The sequence below is a fragment of the Octodon degus genome, unplaced genomic scaffold, assembly GCF_000260255.1.
Source record: "Octodon degus isolate 3935 unplaced genomic scaffold, OctDeg1.0 scaffold00056, whole genome shotgun sequence".
In the NCBI taxonomy this organism is placed as follows: Eukaryota; Metazoa; Chordata; class Mammalia; order Rodentia; family Octodontidae; genus Octodon; species Octodon degus.
In genome coordinates this window covers 1,930,861-1,940,086 of record NW_004524632.1, presented here as the reverse complement: position 1 = coordinate 1,940,086, position 9,226 = coordinate 1,930,861, and positions in this window count along the sequence as shown.

Genomic DNA, 9,226 nt, shown 5'->3' with positions numbered 1-9,226 from the left:
AGAAAGAAAGAAAGAAAGAAAGAAAGAAAGAAAGAAAGAAAGAAAGAAAGAAAGAAAGAAAGAGAAAGCATTCTAAGCCAGCCTGCCTGTATGACTTCAAATGTGATGCTTTTACCTGTATGTTTGGGCATGACAGGTTCTTATAAATATACAAATTATTCCTTGTTGTTTTCTTTCATCATACTATAAAAATGTTATTCTAAAACTATACAAAAAATAAAATGTTAGGTCAAACAAAAGCCCTTGACTTTCTCCTTTTATCTCTCTTGATATGGAAACCTACATTCCAATTTCTTAGTGTGCAGATGGTAATATGTAAAGATTATTATAAAAATTTATCAAGTATTTATTTATTCTACTTCCAGCAATATGACCTGAGGTTGTATTTAATATTTACCAGCTGATTAATATATGATTATTTAAAATTTAATAGTTCCACATTTTAAGGATGCTCTCAACAGCAAGTAATAGAAAAATTCAAATAAGCTTTCCATTAAAATGAGAGATTTTTCTTTCCTTTTATATAACAAGAAACCTAGAGATGGACAGCCGGTAGCTTTAATTCAACATCTTCATAACATCAACTTCAATTCTTTATTCTCTTGGTTTTAAAAAATATATATATTTGGTACAGGGTCTTACTATGCAGTTTGGACTCATAGTGCTCCTCCTGTTTTCAACCTCCCCAGTGCTGGGATTACAGGTGTGCACCTCCATGCCCAGACTGGGTCACTGGCTCAGCGTACCCAAGCATGGGGCCGGTGCAGCATGTAGTGCCGGGGATTGAAAACCAGGCCCTGCACTTGCCTAAGCAGGTGCTTAATCCACTGAGCTATCTTGCTGGCCCTTCTCTTGGCTTTTATTCCCTCATGTTCATGTATGATTGCTGCAAATCCAGATATTACTGCGGAGGCATTTAAAAATACAACAGAAAAAAAAAAAGATAGTGGTTGCCAACATCCACATCTCTTTTATTAGTAAGTAAAACAAAATGCTTCCCCAAATATCCCCTCCCTAGCAGACATCAGTTCACCTGCCAGATGGGTTGTTAGCAGTACAGGGCCAACGAAAGGCCACCGGGAACAGGTATTGAGCTTATTTACTGAGGGTGCCTGTGCCAATTAATGTTTTGGTTTTGTAGATGTAATTGTTACTAAATAAATGTTGAGTCAGGGCTTCTCAGCTTTTGTATATTTAATTAAGTGATGAAACAAATACCACAATGCTTTGAATTTCTTCGTAACAAATTTTACTAGATTCTAGTCTGCGCTGTCATGTAATAAGTTTTAACTTGGACTAGCTTCATCTCATAGTGGTGACCCTTTCTATCTTTCTGTCATACGCAAAAAGTGGTAGGTGCTTTTAACTCCATCAGTCCCATGAAACTCAGTGGAATAATAGCCATGCAACAAGAAGCAGAAAACTAGCCAAAAGATCAACTTAGCAGAGAGTCTTAAAGTGCCGTTGTAGAGAACTCAAGCAAAAGAGAAAGATCTCATTGAGCAATTATGTCTCTTTTTTAAAATATCATATTATGTGTACACAATTAGCCCCTATTTATTCTCAAATGAGACTGAAGCAGATTCTAAAGCATCACATTCATTCTTCATGAATTGGGCATGAGTGAAGACATACCTGTGTGTTCATACCTGTCAGTAGGTATATAAGCAATGTGACGATCTGTGTTGAAGAGGACACTAATAAATAACTAGAAAAGTTATAACTATAATGATAAATTAAAATATTTGAGTGTTTATTTTGAGCCAGGCATAACTCTTTTTTTTCTTTTTCATATTTTAGGGAAGGGTCTACAGGGTGTTCAGGGTCTCACTACTAGATTGGACTCATAGTGATCTTCCTGTTTACAGCCTCCCAAGAGCTGAGATTACAGGCGCATGCAACCAGTCTCAATCCCCATCTCAGTGTGCCCCAGGGACAGAGCAGGCATGGCAGGCTGGGGATTGAACATCCAGCCCCTGCACCTGCTTGCAGGTGCTTTAATCCGCTGAACTATTTTAGGGGCCCTAGGCCTGGCTGGCATAACATTTTTATCATTGCATTAATATGAACTCACTTGATCCTCACAAAAATAAAAAAATAATTACTGCTCATTCACCTCATTTTTCACATGGGGGACAAAAATATCGATTGTATTGCTGAAGGTCACACAGGTAGTAAGAACCAAAGTCAGGATGTCTCTTCTAGAGTCAAGGCAACTAATTTCTGTGTTAGATCCCAACAAAAAGAATTGAGATTGAAATCAAGGATCCAAATAATTCTAAGGCAACTCTCAATAAATGTTTTAAGAGAAGTAGAACAAGCCAGACCTAGGGAAGGTTCAAATCAAGAGCAAACAGCAAAATCCTTCATAGAGATTGCATCTTACAAAACTAGCCTTTTGAATGGATTTTGTTTTCACATGCAAGAATGGCTTGAAGATAAAAAAAAAAAAGTCTGGGAATAATGCCATGAATAACAGGAGGAAACTGAGAATGTGAGGTGGAAATTAAGATCCCTCTTGGTCTGCACGTTGGGGGGTGGTAGGAGATTAAGCAAGCACACTAGTCATGCAAACAGCAACAGCTTTGCTATCAAAGATCTGTCTCCATTCTGTTGTGCAGGTACTAGGTTACGTTGGAACAGGTCTCTAATCTCTCTTGGTCTCAAATGAGCATAAAAAGCCCAGTGAAAATTGTTGCTTAGAGGATAAAATAATAGTGTGAATGTTTGTAATAGTGTTGATGAAGGTGGATCTAAGTAAAAAGTAGGTCATGTTGATTGTGGAGAGTTCTGAGGGTTCACCGCTGCAGTCCTCCAAAGAGAAGGAGCCACTGACATGATCAGGGTTCTTGTTAAAGCTCAGTATAGGGCCAGTCAGATAGCTGAGGGCATTAAAGTGACTGCTTAGGCAGATGCAGAGGCTAGAGTTTGATCCCCAGCATGCAGTGTCAGCTCAACCTGGGGGTGCACTGAAATGGCGATTGAGACTATTCATGGTGAAACACGCCTGTAATCCCAGCTTTTGGAAGGCTGAACACAGGCAGATCACTACGAGTCCAATCTACATAGTGAGACTCTGTAGACCTTGTAGACCCTGTACTAAAATACAAAAAATCAAAAACAAAACAAACAAAAACTCAGTATAGAAGAAGAGATAAGAAGGAAGACCAGAGATGAATAGAAACTTTTAAAACTGGTTAAATGCAATGAGAATTCCAACTTTAATTTTAACAGTTGAACATTAAGAAGATGCCTCAATTTATTTAAAAAATAGAGACAAAGAAAATGCCCAAAGATTTGAAATTATTACTCCTGAAGAAATGGAGGGAAAGCTATGCCATTAGCAATAAAAGAAAATTTTGAGGAAGGTAATACCTTTCCCAGGAAAGAATTTTTCCTAGGATCATGACTTGAATCATGGGTTCAATTTGGATATAGTAATTTGAAAGTGTTGATAAGCCATACTGTCAGGGTTATCCTGCAAGGTGTTGAATATTTTCACCTCTAGGACATGGTAGTGAACAATTAAAGTACATAGTAAAAAGAATAATAGGCTTTAAGAATTAATCACACAGGCTTGGAGATGAGAAAGGGGACCATAATATATAAGTCCTTTTAGGAGCTGGAAATGATGAGGAGAAGGATAATCTGCATAGCATCTCTACTAAGAACAGCTGATATTCTGCAAAGCTATTATAAATCTATATCTATATCTATATCTATAGGTATATAGATAAATAGATACATATAGATATAGTTATAGATATAAATATAGATAGGTATATTCAATTCTAATGTAAGCTATGAAATCTGTGGTAATTTATCATAGCAGCAAAGTAAAACAAATGCATACTGAAGGATGCTCAGAATAGAGGTGGTGATGGCAAGTACTGTAAGTAGAAATCCTTCCTGACAGTGGCTTGTGGAATTCATATGCTAGAGCAGGAGCCGCGTGGGCCCCTGGGAATGTGTGCACAGACGTCTTATTCTTGGAATAACTTACTAATATATTAAAAAATGACTTCATTTGCTTCTTAGCATCTTAACCTTGCAAAGAGAAAGTCATCAGGAACTATCTTAATTTATTTCAGATCCACAGTTTATCTCTACCTAAGCCACACATCAATATCAGCACCATTTAGGTAAAGAACTTCAAGTCTGTCACTGAAAGGGAGAAGGAATTAATCAAACTTAGATATCTTAAGCAACTATTAAAAGAACAGAAATCTAAAATATGAACTATTTCATGCTTCTTTTATCTAGAAACTGGTGCTCTACCTTCTGGAAATATTCAGCTAATAGCTCATGACACTCACTGCAGACAGCCCAATTTATTTCGAGCTTGCAATCGTTGGTCCAGGGTACATCCAGAGATGTAGAATTGTTCGTGTCTTCATCTTGGTAAGTGCTGCTTCTAAAGCTGGGTAAGTTGTGCAAGAAACACATGGAGAGTGTTGAAAGACTTCTCTCCAGGTTTACTATCCTTGTTTTAATTTTTGTGAGCCTACATGGGAGGTATGTTTTGTTTGAAAAGTGGGGCTTTTTTTTTCCTCTTCTCTAGGCTATGTGAGCTCTGGCTATGGTTAGCTTAGCCATAAATGATGTATTTTGGAGCTGATGATGAGTATAAACACTCGTAAGCCATGCTGAAGCTGACAGTTGTAATGTAACCAATTCCATGCAGCAGCCACCTTGTAGAGCTCTAGTCCCAAGTGGGGAACATCCCAAGCTACACTTTAACTGGTGGGTGAAACACTTGCACAGTTGTTTGTCGCAACTCTAGCTATGTTAATCATGGCTGCACTGATTTTTATTTAGAAGTCACTCTAAAATGGCCCATATCATGATTATCAAAGGTTGTTGACTCAGAAAGTTGAGTTATTTCTTTGCTTTTCATCAAGTAAATGAAAGTTTCAAATTGTCCAACTGTAGGCTTGTTTGGTTCCGAAACATTAGCAGATTGTTTCATAAAACGTACAGCCCATCCACTCTAGAGGAGAGTGAATCTAAGTGACAGGAATTCTCTCACAGTAGTAATATGAGGGAGAATGTTGCTCTTTGCCTTCTTTAAAAAATAAAATCCAAAATAGTCCAAGAGTCCATAATAGTAGTGAGTTATCAGCACAACTGGCAATTGTCTGAAGTTGTTGACTTGAGCATTTCACAGCTCAGCATATTAATATGGCATCATTTTTTGTATCTCTTGGTTATACTTTTCTGCTGGATGGTTAAGACCAAGTTAAAGCAAGACCTATATTGGATTATTTTGCTGAATTCAAGTGTCTACAATCTTTTGTCTGGCACCAAGCACGAAAAGGTCCCTTAAAGACTTCTCCAAATACATCTTCTCTAACTGCAAAGGAATACCCATCTCTGACAAAACAAAAAAGGGGGATATAAATAGAGGACCATATTGTTGTGAAAAAAAAATATATATATATGTATATATATATGTATATACAAGATAGCTAGGATAGATATACAGCTGCTTTCTCTTAGTTCATTGAGAAGAAAAGTTTGTGCTAATATTGTTTAGACAAGATATGCCCACATCTTGTCCTGTGAATAACCACTACAAAGGCAGCAACAATATGTAATGTTTTAATTATTGTAATTGTCCTACTAACCTGTTTCGAAACTGTTTCATTGCTCTTTTATCTTTTTATCTTATTAAAATGAATAAAAAATAATATCCATCTGAGCATCCTTGAAGAATTGAGTGGGAACTACAGTGCAGAAGAGAAGTAGTAAATTCTATAGAAAAGGCTAGAATTTCCATGCTGTGAATGAGACAGAAATATATGTTTTCTTCTTCTGTCTCACAATGCATTATCTCTACTCTGAAAGTGTTGGAAAAGCTTGAGATGAAGAGATGAGATGGTTAAGCTTTCTCTTCTGTGACCATATTTGAAGCTCATGGGCAAAACATTGTCATCACAAGCTTTCTTTTTGTCATCGGTAAAGTGAAAGAACTTGATTAGATAATTTCTAGAGTCCCTCCCAGCTTTCATATACCTTCTACAGACCTAGAATTTTATTACTCCTCCCGAAAGAACACAAAAATTTAGAAACCAGAGCTACATCACAGAATAATACCAAAAAGAACTTCTAAATATTGTCTGTCAAGCGGGACCCAGAGAATGTTCAGTTCATTTTAAACTAGGCAAGAGGATGTCACTGAGAAGCAGTTTCCATACACATCATTAGTTAAAGCTTGGAGGGAAGGGAAATTATTGGTAGAGCCTAGAGACATCTATTGTACCATACAGCAGAAAGCACATGAGAGTCCTTCAAGAGGAACAAATGAAAAATATACTGATTAAGCTTAAATGTGTCAATTGGATGGGCTCAGGAGCTGCCTAGCGAGTTAGTAAAGCCCACATCTGGGTGTGAAGCATGGGTTATGGAGGAATGACCTTAAGATTTATATGTAGCCCTATGACACTAGGTGATAAATGAACCATTTCTTCTTTTCATTTGTCAGGATTGTACTCTATGCTCCAGTCAGGGGGAAAGGACTAAAATGGAAAATTTATACTTTGGGAGTGGGGTGTTGCTGTGTTTGAACCTGATCATGTGGCTTAGAAGCCTTTGGGAATAGCTTCCGGGAGGAGTTCGAAGATGTCTGGAGATGTTGACTAAACTGGAGCTCAGAAAACTAGAATACTGATGGAATATGGGCAGTAAAGGTCAGATCCAAGGGGTTTTTAAGTGGGAATAAAAACTGCGGGACTATAGTCCATGGATATTACCTTCTTGCAAACAAATTGTATTTTGCATGTTCTGAGACTTTGCAGAAGACTGAGATTAAGGGCAGTAGACTGATCCACCGAGAAGCAAAAATGTCAAAGCAACTCAACATTCAGGGAGTGGCATGGGTACAGCTGGCTGCTTTGAGCCAGATTTATATTGGAAATTGAGAGGGAAGCACAGAGATTAAATAATGAAAACTTTAAATTTTGGGTAGAAAGGAACTAGATATAGATTTGGGGTCAAAGAAAGTAAAGTTGGTGAAGAAATTAATGTCATTAAAAAGACACCAAGTACTTTCTATAGGAACCAAAAGAAAGATCCTGATTCTCAGCAGTCACTGTCTCAGTTATTTTTTATTTGCTGTTGGGACAAAATATCTGACATCCAAAATTAAGAAAGGAGCCTGAAAACAGGCACAGGAGCCGGGGGTTTGATCCCTGGGCTTGTGGTGCCGGCCCCACCCCCTGAGACAGCAATTGAGACTGGGTGTGGTGGCGCACACCTGTAATCCCAGCTCTTAGGAGGTTGTAAACAGGCGGATCACTATGAGCGGATCTAGTAGTGAGGCCCTGAACAACCTGTAGACCCTTCCCTAAAAAGTTCAAAAAAAATTAAGACAGGAAAGGTTTATTTAGCTCACAGTTTGTGGAGGTTTCAGTCCATACTCAGCTGGCTCCCAGGCAAAGTGGCACATGGCAGAGAGCGGCAGCTTGTGGCAGCAGAAATCAATGAAGAGCAAAGGGAAGGGCAGCACCTGCAGCTTCTAGCCAGCTTCCCTCCCCTCCTTATATTATAAACAAGCTACCCTGGGTCTGGGGGTGTAGAACTCATCACACAATGTCCATGCTCTCCTCTTGTATAGGATGAGGATGTTTGTAACCTAAGACTCTTGGCTCTCTGATGAGTCCCTTAATTAAAATTTTAAACTTTTTAAGTTGACTCAGTGTATCAACCAGTGCAGTAAGATACCACCTATTTCAGGCCCATGTATGAAAAAATCTCAACTTGTCATTGGAGAAGAGTCTCCCTGAAGACCCCAGTTGAGCAGACTCTGCTGCAGAATTGGTTTACCATCTAGGCACTCTGAAGCCAGAGCTCCCACGGTCGAAGGAGACTTGGCTATTGCTCTTTGCTGGTTTTACCAAAGGGTTAGTGGAGTCCCCTCAAAGTTAAAGAAGCCAAACATGTGGAACATCTGCTTAGGATGCTCTAAGGCAGTGAGTGGACCCCATCCAAGTGTGACACCCTGGGTTCTGCAATCATCAAGGCTATCAGAGTGGGACCACCCAAGCCCACTGGAACTCATGTCTTACCAGCACATTCCCCAGATGCCAGAATTGGAATTTCAGGATTTAGTGTTGCTTTGCTGGATTTTGCTCTTGGTTTCACCTATTTTATCCTTCAATTCCAACCTCTTGAGGTGGCAATGTTTACTCAACACCATGGAGCCCTAGTATAACATGACTTGTTCTTTAGTTTCACAGTCTTATAGCTAAGAATTCCCCTTAGATTTGAGAAGCAAATTTGACTTGAACTTTTGAAGAACCGATGGAACTGTGGAGACTTTGTAGAAGAGATCACTCACTCTCATTTTTATGTGGGAGAATTTGCACACGGTTGGGGGGGATTACTGTTATTGTGCTTACTTGGAGATGAACTATAGTTTAAGGAGATGTCTTTGGGTATCAGGTTGACAAAGGTTGCAGTGTGGTTGTTAAGTTTAACTGTGTCAATCTGGTTGGCTTGGAAACCACCTTGGAGAATCATAAGACACACTTGGATATATATGGACATGTGGACTTGGGTACTTATGCAGTCCTTGGCCCCTTATGCTGGTGCTGTTACTTCACTCTGCATCCGGACCACTCTGAACTAAGGATTTTCACTGTGTCATTGTCTTCTGCCATGAGGTTTCTGTCTTGGAGTTAGCTGAACATCAAATGGATCCTCGGAAACCCTGAACCAAGTAATTTCCTCCTTTTAGTTGTGGGCGACAGATATTTGGTATTTTGTGATGCAAGGAGAAAGTGATATACTGCTCTTACCTTTTTGGGGAAAGAAAATAGATACAAGGTTAAAGCTCAACCAGTAGGGTATCATCACTTAGACATGTAACAAAACTGACTTCCAGGCTCTGAAGAACCCATAGATTCTTGTATTGTACCTACTTCCCAGACATCTTTGGAGGTCAGAGCAGTGACCACTTCATGCTGGAGATGGCTACCTATGTTGTTGGAGAGTAAGAGTCAGAAAGAAAAGAAGGGGAGACTAACTCTTCCTATCCTGTAGAACTTAGGAAACAATATTAATAAATCCTACTGTTATGATTGCACTGTTGATTCACTATACAGCTTGAAATGAAAAATGTTTCTTACAAAATAAGTGAAATTCCAACATACATATTTGAATCTATCCTTTCCCCCACCTTTGATCTCACTCATAAATTTGAATAACCATAAACAGAAATATATAT